The sequence below is a fragment of the Carassius gibelio genome, chromosome A13 (assembly GCF_023724105.1).
Source record: "Carassius gibelio isolate Cgi1373 ecotype wild population from Czech Republic chromosome A13, carGib1.2-hapl.c, whole genome shotgun sequence".
Lineage (NCBI taxonomy): Eukaryota > Metazoa > Chordata > Actinopteri > Cypriniformes > Cyprinidae > Carassius > Carassius gibelio.
Genome location: NC_068383.1, coordinates 17,985,010 through 17,998,699, shown reverse-complemented (window position 1 = coordinate 17,998,699; position 13,690 = coordinate 17,985,010). Strand labels below are relative to the sequence as shown.

The 13,690-nt window shown below is 35.7% G+C and overlaps 1 protein-coding gene across 1 annotated transcript in view; it reads left to right on the top strand.

Annotated features, from left to right (window-relative positions):
- LOC128026363 (GDNF family receptor alpha-4) overlaps nucleotides 1–13,690 on the top strand; it is an 89,335-nt gene that overhangs the window by 26,056 nt on the left and 49,589 nt on the right. The gene's annotated exons all lie outside the window — the stretch shown is intronic.

Below are 13,690 nucleotides of genomic sequence, written 5' to 3'. Positions count from 1 at the left end.
TATTCAATAATTAAGAATTTCCAATCAACAGAAAATGTTACGAAACTGCCTGGAAGAGGACGTGTCTACTGTGTATCGTCTTAATGCATGGGGAGGAGGAGAGTTGAGTGGCTAAAGACTCTCAAAAGACCACAGCTGAAGAACTGCAGAAAACAGTTGAGTTTCGGGGTCAGAAAACCAAAAAAAAAAAAATGGTCAAACAGTACCTACATCACCACATGTTGTTTGGGAGGGTTTCAATAAAAATTCTCCTAGCTCATCCAAAAACAAACTCCAGCATATTCAGTTATCAGACACGACTGGAACTTCAAATGGGACTGGCTTCTATGATCAGATGAAACTAAAAATGAGCTTTTTAGCAGTAAACACTCAAGATGGGTTTGGTGAAAACAGGGATAAAAAGTACCCCATGTGTACAATGAAATATACAGCTGTATTTTTGATGTTGTGGGCCTATATTTCTGCTGGAGGTCCTGGACAGCTTGTTTACACACATGGCATCATGGATTCTATTAAATACCAACAGATAAAAAATCAAAAAGTGACTGACTCTGTTAGAAATCTTATAATGGGCCATGTTTGGATCATTCAACCGTACAATGATCCAAACACAAACCTCAAAAACAACACCGAAATGGGTCACTGAGCTCAAAACCAAGCTTCTGCTATAGCCATTCCAGTCCTCTGACCTGAACAGTGGCGGCTCCAGACAATTTTGATTGGGGGGGCAATGGGGGGTCCTGGTCTTTTCAAGGGGGGGTCTCATGAAAACCAACAAAAAATACATTGGACATGGCTAATAACTGCTTATTACTGCTATTCAACAACAAAAACACCTTTGCAATGTAAACAAATGACAGGCTACATTTGTTATTCATATCCTTCACACTTCACTTTCATGTCAGGTATATTATGCATTATTATTGACATTGATATTTTTACATTTATTTCCAGATAGATATTATTGAGTTTACAGGCTAAAGTGGTCTTGCTGTTGTAAACACTGTTGCTATTGTAGAAAAAATATTTGCATCACATTTAAATTATAATTATATTTTAATTCATTTCTGAATTGTTTTTATTTTTATAATGATAATTCAGAGAATGAGAAAATCTGAATAAGCCTTACCAGTGTTGTGATAATTATTTTTACATGTTAAAAATAAATAAGTACTGTAATATAATAAAAGTTTATTCAAATAACATAAAAAAGACCAGACCCCTCGATGCCTGTGAAACTTTTCTCCCTCAAACAGCACTCTAGTGTTACTTCTACACTACAGGCTATACACAGCAATATAAACAACATATCTGCATGTTCTCTCACACCACATCGTTCTAGTAAAATAATAATAAGTAAATAAACACCAAAATCACTTCGCTGAGAATGAAACACCACTTACCAGCTGCCACGATGTTGAAAATATCCTCTAGCAATTAAAAAATGCGCGTGCAGCATGCGGAATCTTCCAGGTTGGATGAGGTCGTAGTCAGGTGAACAGTCATCATGTTGGTCATCTTATTTATGGCTAAATTATTATTAATAAATTGTACTAATATTATGATTGGGTATGGGCAGGCATTCACAAAAGTTTATGTTATTACAAAAAAAATGCGAGGAAATTTTGCTTTTGACAAAAGGGCACTTAAGGGGCAAAGGAGCAGGTGCTCAAGTGAACCGGTTCTTTCGGACAATTCGATCAAATAAACCAGTTGAGAAAAAAAATGGTTCACCGGTTCTTTTGCGCTCGATGTAATGCCGTCATTGGCGATGATTGCCCTTCATTCAAGCCTTTGGTTTACCCGCGCTTATAACATTAGCAAAGAATCAGTTCAGAATCATTTACCAAAAGAATCAGTTCGGTTCAGATGCGCTCTGTGTCAGTCTGCTTCACACTGAATCACACATGCGCAGTATCATCAGCTCATCGGTTCTCGAATCGGACGCGTCCGACAGAAACGGTTCTCGGTTCAGTGTATGAATAAATGTCGAAATAATTATTATTTATTATTGTTCTGCGTAGTTTGAAGAGAAACATTTTTGGATCTTTATCCCGAATATATATATATTTTAATCAGGAAGAGGCTGGGGGGTCAAATGGGGGGTCAAGGCATTTTTTGGCAGGGTCTTGAGAACCCCCAAGACCCCCCCTGGCGCCGCCGGTGGACCTGAACCCTACAGAAAATGAGAGGAGTGAACTGAAGAGAAGAAGCTGGGAATCTGAACGTTCTGGAGTGATTCTGGATGAAGGAATGGTCTCTGACCTCTTGTCAGGTGTTCTCTAACCTCATCAGGCATTATAGGAGACAGTTTTGAGCTGTTAAACTGTCAAATGAAGGTTTCAAAAAGTATTGAATAAAAGGGTGCCTTTAATTGTGGCCAATGTGTATTAGAGAAAAACATTTATTTCATAATGATATTTCTCCCCATTTTGAATTATTGTTATCCAAAGAAAGGTTAGGTTTTTGTGATAAAAAAAAGATCAAAAGGATTAACAATGCAGATTAATTTTCACAGCCTTCTTTGATTATATTTACCAAGGGTGCCAATATTTTTGGCCATGACAGTACATACATAAATAACTGTCCTGTATAAAAGGACATCCCGTATAATGGGCCTAATTGATTTGTCCCATACATGAACTCTTCTGTCATGTTTATTGCCTGCCCCCCCCACCCCCACTCACGCACATGATCAGTATACATTAGGTGAATCTTAAACTGTGAACGTAACTGTTGAAGGCTGTTGAATCCTCTGCCAGCTGGTTGCTCAGGCTTCGCAGCAAGCAGCACTCATGCTAACACCAATTCCCTTTATTGTTTGTGTTTTGACTTCAGCAAATCAGTTTTATCAAATGCAAACAACGTGATCAATTTTCCAACATCAAGCCCTATAAGAAAATATGCAAACCTGAGGCATGATCAATAAGGGCAATTGTCTTTAACTATCGTAATGTTAAATAAAGAAATTCATTTTACATTTAAGTAACCTCTAGTGTATTCTTAACCTTGAACCTTATTCTTGAAACACAAAATGGCCAGTAAAAAATTGTCAAGCACCAAAAGCAGCCTGTATTAAATCTATAAGTTCTCTTTAAATTAAAAACTTATATTTTTACAATTAAACACACACACACAAACATTTATATAAATGTTTTTATATAAATGTATTAAATAGAAATCCCCTACTGTGTCCCTTATTTTTCTATTCTGAAGTTGGCAACCCTAAGTATTGCTGATCAAATAATTGAATTAATTAGTGCTTCAGTGACTGTGATCATTTATTAATGACTGCTCTCCCTGTTGAGCCCAGAAAGCTCTCTCAACAGTCTGTGAAATATATTATCTGAAGGAGACCACACAGAGCACACACTCTTCTGAAAACTGTAGATCTTAATTCTCCATGAGCCATGAAAAGTTTATCCAGGACAAACACTAGAGCTTCATAAATTGGATTTCATCATATAATGAAATCAGACATACAGACTGCGAGTTATTGCCATGGCTTCACACTTGCTCATGAAATTACAGCATGCAGATAATCAGAATGCAAGACAAGAACTGAAGACATTTGATCTGTGTTCTACCCTAATTAACCCGTGTTTCCCTTGTTTGTTTGTGTATGCATATGTGTGTGTGTGTGTGTGTGTGTGTGTGTGTGTGTGTGTGTACAAGGGCAGATTATTACACCTGATTAAACTGCAACAGGCATAGTTATCGACTCATACATGACCTGTTTTGATTATATGCAACACAGAAATGGCATTCACATTCTGACATTTCCACGACATCAGGGACCAGTACCATAAAAGGTTTAATAATTTTTTCTTTAAGACTAATAATATATATTTTTAATTCAGTTACTTAAAAGCATAGATTAGTCTAAATTTATTGCAAAAATAAGACTGATTACTTATTGGCTAACTGCTAGTTGGTCAAACTCGTACTTAAGACACTGTCTTAACATAAAGGCAATAACAACTATTACATGTAATCTGGATTACTTAATCAAATTCGAAAAGTACTTGATTACTTGACTACTTGAATTTAGAATGTATTATGTTTAAAAATGTTTATAACAGCTACTTTTTTATGGATTGCATTATTATATATTATTATATATATTATATATATTATATATTATTCACACTTTATTTTGACCTTATAATATTTACTTCAACTCAATAATTTGACAACACATTCATATTTGCAAAGTTTTCTGACTTCCATTCATGGTCACACTGGCATGCAAACAAACAAACAAAAATGTATATAAGATTTACATTTTTATGATTTAATTAATTTGCTTTTCGTCAACTCACAAACCCCCTGCAGTTCCTTCATAAACCACAGTTTGGGAAACCCTGACATTTAATTCACTTCAGGTTGTTGATGATAAAAGATAGAATATTTATAAAAAAAATATGTCATCAAATATAATACATTACTAACTACAATTTTTGTCATGCAATTTTTATCAATTTTAATTTAGTCAGAAAAGAAGGGAAAAAAGCAAAGAAAAAATGTGAGTCAATGTGAACTAGAAAAACTTGGCAAAAAACCAAGAAGAAGTTCCAAACCTGCGGTTTAGGCTAGGGATGTGTTGCAGTGCATGCAGTGGCACTAACTGCTTAATAAAAACTTATGAGCTCAAAATCTGCTATTTTACACCTTCATTAAGGTATCCCTGTTGAAACAGATGGCCACTGTCTTTCTGCCTTATTTATTTAAACGGTTATTTGTTGATTTAACTTAACAGGTTGTTTCTCAAATGTGTAATTAAAAGGTCTGTCTTTTGTCTTATCTTGATAGGCTGTTACTTTGTCCTTAATGGATGAAGAATTGGACTAACAGTATCACTTATTAACATAATTGTCTGGATATGGCTACTTAAGTCTGGTTATGACAGTCCCCACCCTCAACGTAGCCCCAAGATATGACTGTCGAGATCTGGTTATGTCTACGGACACATGAATCCTCATCCATTTCTGTGTGATGTTGCCTTTAAAGAGGAATTTTTTCTGGGACCATGATAATGGAATCTACATACATTTTATTAATTTTCTGTTACAGTTTATATTGACATTAGCCATTGATTTTTATAGTATGGAAAAAATATAATCCATCGCCTGTTTGGTTAACCACATTCTTCAAAATATCATCTTCTGTGTTTAGTCGAAGACATTCATTCAGGTTTAGATTGGAACAACTTAAGTGTGAGTAAATAATTTTTATATTTAGGTGAAATATCCCTTTTACTGTGCGGCAGCTGTTGCCTAATGGTTAAATAGATGGACTTGTAACCAGAAGGTCACAGGTTCAAGTCTCTGTGAGCAGTAGTTGTAGGGGGAGAGTTAGTGAACAGTGCTGTGCTCTCCTTCGACCTCGATACCAATGGCTGAAGTGCCTTTGAGCAGGGCACTGAACCCCCAATTGCTCCCTGGGTGCTGGATATATAGCTGCCCACTGCTCCGGGTGTGTGTTCATGATGTGTTCACTTCTCACTGCTTTGTGTGTGCACTTAGATGGGTTAAATGCACCAATTCCAAGTATGGGTTACCATACTTGGCAAATGTCTTGACTTTCACTTTTACTTTGACTTTCATAGTACCATGTTCAAACCATTTTAAGGAATAAGATGTTTATGACAGGACTATGTTTTTGTTTGCTGTTAGTGGTGCAGTGTGCAACAGAGTGAAGGTAAATCTGAACACAGACCATATTTTAGCCCACACTCAGAAAACTGCAGAGAGAACATGCATGGATAAATAATGATACCCTCTAGCCCTGTTTATCATGTCCACCTGACATGCCACCATCCTGTCCACGGCGCATTCCATCAAGTCATGCTGCAAATGAAGCATTCTTCCTCACCAATCACGATTAAAGTGGAGTTTCCAACACCTTGCTCTCAGTCTTCATTCGGAGGTACAAAATGTGGTTTTATTTTATTGAGCCTCCTAAAGCCGTTGTGAGCCTGCTTTGATCTCCTCCTGTAATATGAGTGTTTTATTTCATCTGTCAGCATCATCAAAGTAGAGCACAATAAAGCCGTAGGCTTCATTCTTCCCCTCTCTTTCCGTTTATTTACCATTTGTTCTTTTTATCTTCTTTTTATTATTCCTTGTGGCAACTCTTTAAACGTGTCAAGGGTTTGATCCCCTGACAACAAACCGAGTTTGACACAAACAAGGTCGGGCTTCCTCCCAACACGGTGCCATTAAAGACATCGGGTACTATACAGTAATTGTGGTGTGGAGTTAAATTGATCCGTTTTCGCATGATTCATTGACTGTGAATGTAATTGAATGCCGTTGTGAAACATTAGTTTAGAATTTATCAAACTCAGTAGCTCTTAATGAAGACTAGGGCATTGGACCACACTTTAGGGAATTTAATTAAAGCGGAGATTAATTTATTGGGGTTTCGGAGTAATTTTATATCTGTATGTCTAAGAAATAGAGGTGAAAAGATTTGAGATTGGCAGGAAGATGACGGGATGAGTGAGATACCATTAAACAACTTTTAAATGGATTACATACCAAAGCCTTCAACAATTTCATACACACAGATTTGCAGCCAAGCATGGAAGGGCAGCGACAGACACAAACACAATAATTAAGCATCTCCTGGTTGAGTACTGGCTGGGTGACAGAAGGGCTTTTTAATTCCACCTCGACAGCACACTGAGTTCGTTCAGGTAGACGTTCCCTGCAGACATGGGCTTAAAACACACACTCACACATCCTACTTATGCAATTAAACGCAAACTGAATTGCAAAGTAATGGGGTATTCCATCTGTGTGGTGTAATATTGTTTGTCCTTGGGAAAGGTAGACAGCCAGAAAAGCCTATAGTCAAATAAAGACATTAGTATTGGCATAAAGAATGAACTGTGAAAAACAAACAAACATTCATTTAAGCCATGTTGGACAGGGTTTACAGTATGAAAGTGGTTAATGTTATAAATTGTGTTTCTTTTAATTGTGTACTCAAGAAACATGAAACAAGAAGTATAATGACTCTCTTTAATTACACTTACAGTAAATGACCTTTTAATTCATTTAAAGTGAAAGTACAGTTTTCAAAAGAACAAAAATATACATTTGGATGCTCATTCATTAATGTGTTCATTTGTTTGATGACAAAATATTGCAGAAGCAATTTTTTCAACTACGGTTCAATAAATGAACTTCTTGAACAGGGGAAATACATGTTTTCATGGCACATCAGACCCTTTTATTTCAAGGGATTAAAGAAAAAGGATTGATTTCTATCAGTATGCTCTTTGTTCGTTCTGTTTACTAGTCCCTGCTGTGATTTATCGCTAAGTAATTCTGTTGTAATGTGTTTTTGTTGTGATGTTTAAAGCATTTCACATTCATTCACCATGCAGCACTATGGGGCTCTGTGTAAATAATCAACCTCAAGGTAATTATCTCATCCATGATGCTGTGGTCCATAAAGAAAGATGCCGAAAGCTTAATTAACACTCACAAACAAACGCTAACAGACATATTTGCGCTTGTTAAAAAACCTTCAAAGCTGAAGGTAAAAAGAACAGGAGTCTTTTGGCATACACTCTGAAGAATACTTTGTATTTAATACTTTAATTTAGTGTTCTGCAAGATTCAAATGGTCTTTTTAACATACCTCCTACACAATCTCCTCGTTTTCTCCTTCTCCTTCTCTTTGATGAGGCTCTTGAGTAATCAGAGTTCCTGCTCTGTGTCTGCACAAATAAAACACTGTACTGAAGTGACCCGACCGTTTCCACTGCGCTTATGAAATCACTCCACTTTTACTTCTCTTATCTGTCTCCATCTACAAGCCTCTTACCTCCTGTAAGGACCACATGAAGAACTATCTGAAAACATTTCCCTCTTTCATCTTTCCTCCTCATTCATCCTCCATTCTCCAGAGGCCATCTGAGCTTGAAGCAAAAACATCGCGTTCTGACAGAAAGGCACAAGTATGTGTGTATCACAATGACTGTAGAGTGAGTATCTCAAACTCTGTAGACTTGTTCAAAAAAACACCCTGGAGAGTGCGAATGTATTTTTGATAAAGTGTTCTTGTTGGAGACATCATCTGCTTGTTTGTTTGAGAGGACTCCAGAGGCGAAGGGATTTCCTTAGTCTGTGAAAAAGCTTGCTCACATTCATACGCCCTATCCCGCCCCCCTGAGGTGCTCAGAAAATTATGATAACTGTCGCTGTTTACTTAGTGCTCTTCAAATTACTGAGATGTCTTCCTCAGAGAATCTGTCTTTGCAGTATGTAACAGACCTCTGAGGCTAGATGAAGCTTTACTGAGAACACAAAGCTTGCCAAGAGATTTATACTTTAATTCATTATTTATGGTTGATGTGTTGCCTAACAGAAAAAATTACATTGCCGGTCATTTTTTTCCTCGTTACAGTAGGATCTGAGGATCTGTCTTAAAGAGATCAAAATGAAAGTGTATGAGTTACTCACTCTCATGTTACTCCTTGCATGCTGTGTTTTATTATTATTATTGTTATTAAGAAACTGAACCGATCAGGATTTTAAATAGATATAATTTATATAATTTAATTACACAATTAATTAAATTAAACACTACCATTCCAAAGATTGGGGTTGAAAAGATTTTTTGTTTTTGAAAGAAGTCTCTTATGCTCACCAAAATAAAAAGCAATATTCTGAAATATTATCACAATTTGAAATACTTGTTTTCTATTGTAATATTTTTTTAAATGTAATTTATTCCTGTGATGCAAATCTGAATTTTCAGCATCATAACTCCAGTCTCTCAGTGTCACATGATCCTTCAGAAATCATTCTACAGTAACAGATGCATAATATTTTTGTGTAACCACAATGTATATTTTTTTAATCTTTGATGAATGGAAAGTTTAAAAATTCCAAAAGAATTCGAAAAATTATAAAAAAAATAAATTATATATATATATTTTAGTATAAAAACGTCTTTACTGTCACATACTGTATAATCAAAAAACACATGAACTTCCCATGTTAAAATCACATGTGAATTATATGAAACACATAAGGAATCATGATTACATGGGTCTCACACATTTACACCATGAAAATGTTCCAAAACCACATTTCACATGTGCTCCATAATAAGTTTTTCTTTAAATCTTATTGACGCTAAACATCTAAATAGTAGTGTGTCTGTTTGTATTTGTATATATCTATAAATCATAGTTATCATAGTTCATAAATCATTGTTTAAAAAAAAATAACTATGAAATGTTTATGCATGGCAACAGCTGCAATATGACTACGATCTAAATTATAGCAAATAATAATGACAAAAATGTGAAAGTTTAGATTTTAAAGACGTGATCATTTCTTTGAAGCAGTTGTATCCTTGAATGCTTTGTAAGATTTTTAAAATAACTCTCACGGTCTGAGTGGCCTGTGAGTGAGAAGCAACCGAAATAATGATGGAGTCACTTCAGCTCATTTCTGCTGCGAGAAGCACATTTTATTCAGTTCGTGGTCACATTTCACATTCTCTGACACCCATTCTGACGTGCACCCTGCGAACTCGCATCTCAGCGGCACTGTAGACCATCGGGCAGCTGCAGTCACTCACTATCATATGAGGTCAGCTCTCTACCGAGTTCATTTTAAAGATTAAAGTATTATTAAAGTTTAAATGTAATGCAGACCAAGACCCATCAGTGTCACACTGTGTGCTGCGAGTTCACAGACGGGAAAAGCTTTTGAAAGGGAGGCTTTTCCGACTTTGAATCACAAGGGATATGAATGTAGAAGCTCCTCTATCTACAAGAAGTCTAAGGGACAAGAAAGCGGTAAGTTATGTGTGTGCGTTTGGGGAGTTACTGAATATATATATGTGTATCTGAGCCTGTTATTTTCCTTGAGAAACAAAAAAAATTAAATGGGCGATCTGTCCTACTTTATGATTTCACGTAGTCCAACAGCACACACTAGAGCTTACACAAATACTTATTTATAGTTGACTAATCAGTTATATGTAAATGACACTCTGTGTGCTGCATTAGTGGTCTTTGGTTTCTCTGGTATCACTGCATTCACAAATTTCTTATATTTTTGGTCTTTGTTCTGTAAATGAACTTTGTGAATGCAAAACAGTTTGTATGAATATCCAGCAAACACAAAAATGTAATTATATTTTTAATGAATAATCTAAATCCAATTAATTAATTTATAGAAAAAGAATAAATCATTTTCTGAATTCCACAGGGCATATTTGCTATATGTAAAATATTAAATGCTAAATCTAGCTTAACACCGTAGTGGTTCTCAACCAGGAGATTGTTCGAAAACTTTTAAGGGGGCAGCAAGATGACTTAAAACATTATGTAAAATAATACAAAATAAGCATTAGAACAAACTTAAATAAAAACCTCAGAAATCAAGATGCAAACTGGTGAAAAAAAAGTCATGAAAATTTATAAAATTCTAAAAAGTCATGGGCATCACATGGGCATCCTGTAATCACAAAAAAAATTGTTTTTCTTCTGGATGTGTGATTTGCCTCCACACCGTGGTCAGATATGTTTGGGAATGATGGGTTTACACTTCAGTTGTGTCCTGTTGTTTCTACCTGAAGATTTGTGGCACACACTGTCCCATCACCCCCACGTTCATGCCCATGTAATAACTGTCTTTGGTAAGAACACTTGAGTGTGCCCACTCTGTCCCTGTGTCCACCTCAGCATGACCCACTGATGGGATCATAGATATCAGAGATCCCCAAAGAGGCTCCCATCAGTCAGACTGCTGTCTGTATCAGCCTACAGTGTGAAAGACCTGTCCCACAGCAGTGATCCTTCTTTACTTAAGCATTAATCAGTCTATGAAAACAGTAAACCTGCTTTTTTGGAAGATAAGGATAATGAATTTACACGTCACAGTCAGTTAAGGAGCTCTTGGGTCCAATAAATTGAGAAGCATATTTACTACCAGACACACAGAGAAGAGATAGATCTTCATCGAGTACAAGGGCTAGTGACCTCAGTCACGTTTTCAAAATGAACTTAAATATAAAGATAGAGTTGCCATGAAAGTTTTGCGGGGTCAAGTTAGATGAGAATTGTATTACTTGATCTGACTCAAATACATCAATGATTATAAAAGAGATTTTGAAGAATGTGTCAACTGCTTTTTTGAAAGCCCCATTTATTGAAAGTAAGTGGTGTGTAAAAATAAATACAATTTTTTAATTTCATTGTATGGACAAATGAAAAAGATGATAATAAAATAAAATAAAAAATTCAATACTTTCTTTTATGTTCCACAGAGGGATAGTTATACGGGTTCAGAGGATGAACAGAAAAATGTACCAGGTAAAAATCTAGGGGTGAATTCACTAGGAATGAACTGCAGCTGCTGAAATCGGCATTTATTTGCATGTGCTGTCTGTGTTGTTTTAGTGCCCAATTCACTAAAGGAATTATGCAAATCAGGTAACACCGCAAATCTGTGCTTAACACAATTTGCATGACAAAACTCTCCATCTTGCAGGCCGGTTTTTGAGTGCTTGGTTTTGGTGGAAGCAGCAATCTACATCTGGAGGAAGCAGCAATCTAAATCTAGGTCTGGATAAACTTTAATGGGACTTTACAGGAACTGCCACTATGATCCATACATCTGAATCAGCTCTTTAAAATAGCTTGTACTGTAATGAATTTGTTTGCATCTGGATATACTGTATTCAATGCTATTTTGAATAATTTAGGGCCAGGCTAAACTGAACTGCAGTTGGTTAGTGAATGATATTGCAGATTGAAGGTGTTTGAGCTGTAATACTGTGTTAAAATGACACAACATGAGGGTTAAGTATACTTGTAAGGTCCACACACTTGACCCAAGGAAGGTATCCAGTGGTGGCTGAAGGTTTCTTAAAGTTATTAAACTCTAATCTGACTCCATTTTATTATTTATTCTGATTATTTTATTTTATTATGACCTCAAACTGAGGTTTGAAAGGCAAGTTGGTTGTTTTTCTGTCTCTGATTATTACTGTTATTCTTCTGATATTTGATTATTCTAGTTACCGTAACTCTTTAACCATTCAATAGGTCGCCCATGCTTACCATTATTTAAACAGTGGTTCTGTTTAGCTGCCTACGGTCACCCATGTAACAACTTAGTTAAAGCTCAAATAATAATTGGTTATAATGGTACCATATACCTAGCCCCCAATAGTTATATAACTATGTACAACTTAACTAAAGCTTAGACAATAATCAGCGTTTATGCTAGTACTATGAAAAATGTTAATATATCCATAGTATTTTTATCTAGCCCCCGATAGTTAAAATAACTATGTACAACTTGGATAAAACTCAAACAATAATGAGCGGTTAAGCTAGTATTATTTGTCTAGCACCCAATCGTTAATATAACTATGTACAACTTAATTAAAGCTGAAACAATAACTGGAGGTTATGGCCAGTACTATGAATGAATGACACCAAATATTTATTAACTCTTAAGATCTGTATTAACTTGTAGTCTACTTTTGTAAGATTGAGACCATTGTACCATTCGCCCTGAGATTATTCAAATGATACCAAATATGACTAAAAATTACTTGCATGTAAAACTTTATACTATTTACCTTTCTGAGTGAACCAAGTGGAGGGAGGATGGTTAAGAGGAAGGAAGGGGATGGAAAGGAACTGATGCATATGTGAGAGAGGCGTTTACCCACATTTTCTATCAGTGGGATGTGGTGACAGATGTTATGGTATGTTAATGCACTGTGTGTGTATTGTCAATCTCAGAAGATAAAAGTGTCTGAGGTTCTGTAAATCTTACAGTATAACTTTGCATTTAGCAAATGATTGTATCACACTAATTTCATGTAAACATGTAATGTTTTGTAGGCAATAGGCATACTATATTTTAATGTTTGTTACCTTGTCATATATACATTCATTTTAAATTCCATACTGTAATCACTATTTTTGCTACATATACAACAAAGGAAGGAGTCGTGTTTTTTTGCACTGGGTCCTTTATGATTTTACGGCACTGGATGGAGAGGTTTCCTACACTCATCTCTAATTGCATAATCAGAGCACTAATTTTAATGCCTTGAACAAACTTTATCAAAAGGTAGTTCACTAGCTTGTGAACTGGAAGGCTAGAGAATCTAAAGAAAACAGAAGTGCAATAAAATCCAGAAGACTGGGTATAACGGTATTGTGGTGAATTAATTTTATTGGAACACCCTGAATGCCTTTGTACCTAACCATTAACTGTGTAATGAGGCAAAATATGATGAGAACAAAATGTCTAAACGGCATAGTTTTAACAGTTATAATGAATAATGTATCATGGGAAATTCTGGATTTTATGTTAATTAGTCAGTGGAGTAAACACCTTGCTCTCAGGTGCACCAGGGTTGCTACAGCAGCTGCTCGCTCAGTTCTGGCTCTAATGAATTTGGCAAGAGGTTATAAGAGATAGAGTTTCCATAGTCTATAATTAAGATTCCCAAAAAAAACCTTGCACCAACTGACCATGTTAATGAAGAACTTCAATCCTTATTCTAATATACAGTGTGATTAAACCTGGTGTTATGAATTAATGGTAAATAATCCTTCACAATGGTCCCTGGTTTAATCATACAACCCATGTACTGGAGGACTACTTATAACATATTTTGTCTCTGGCATCAT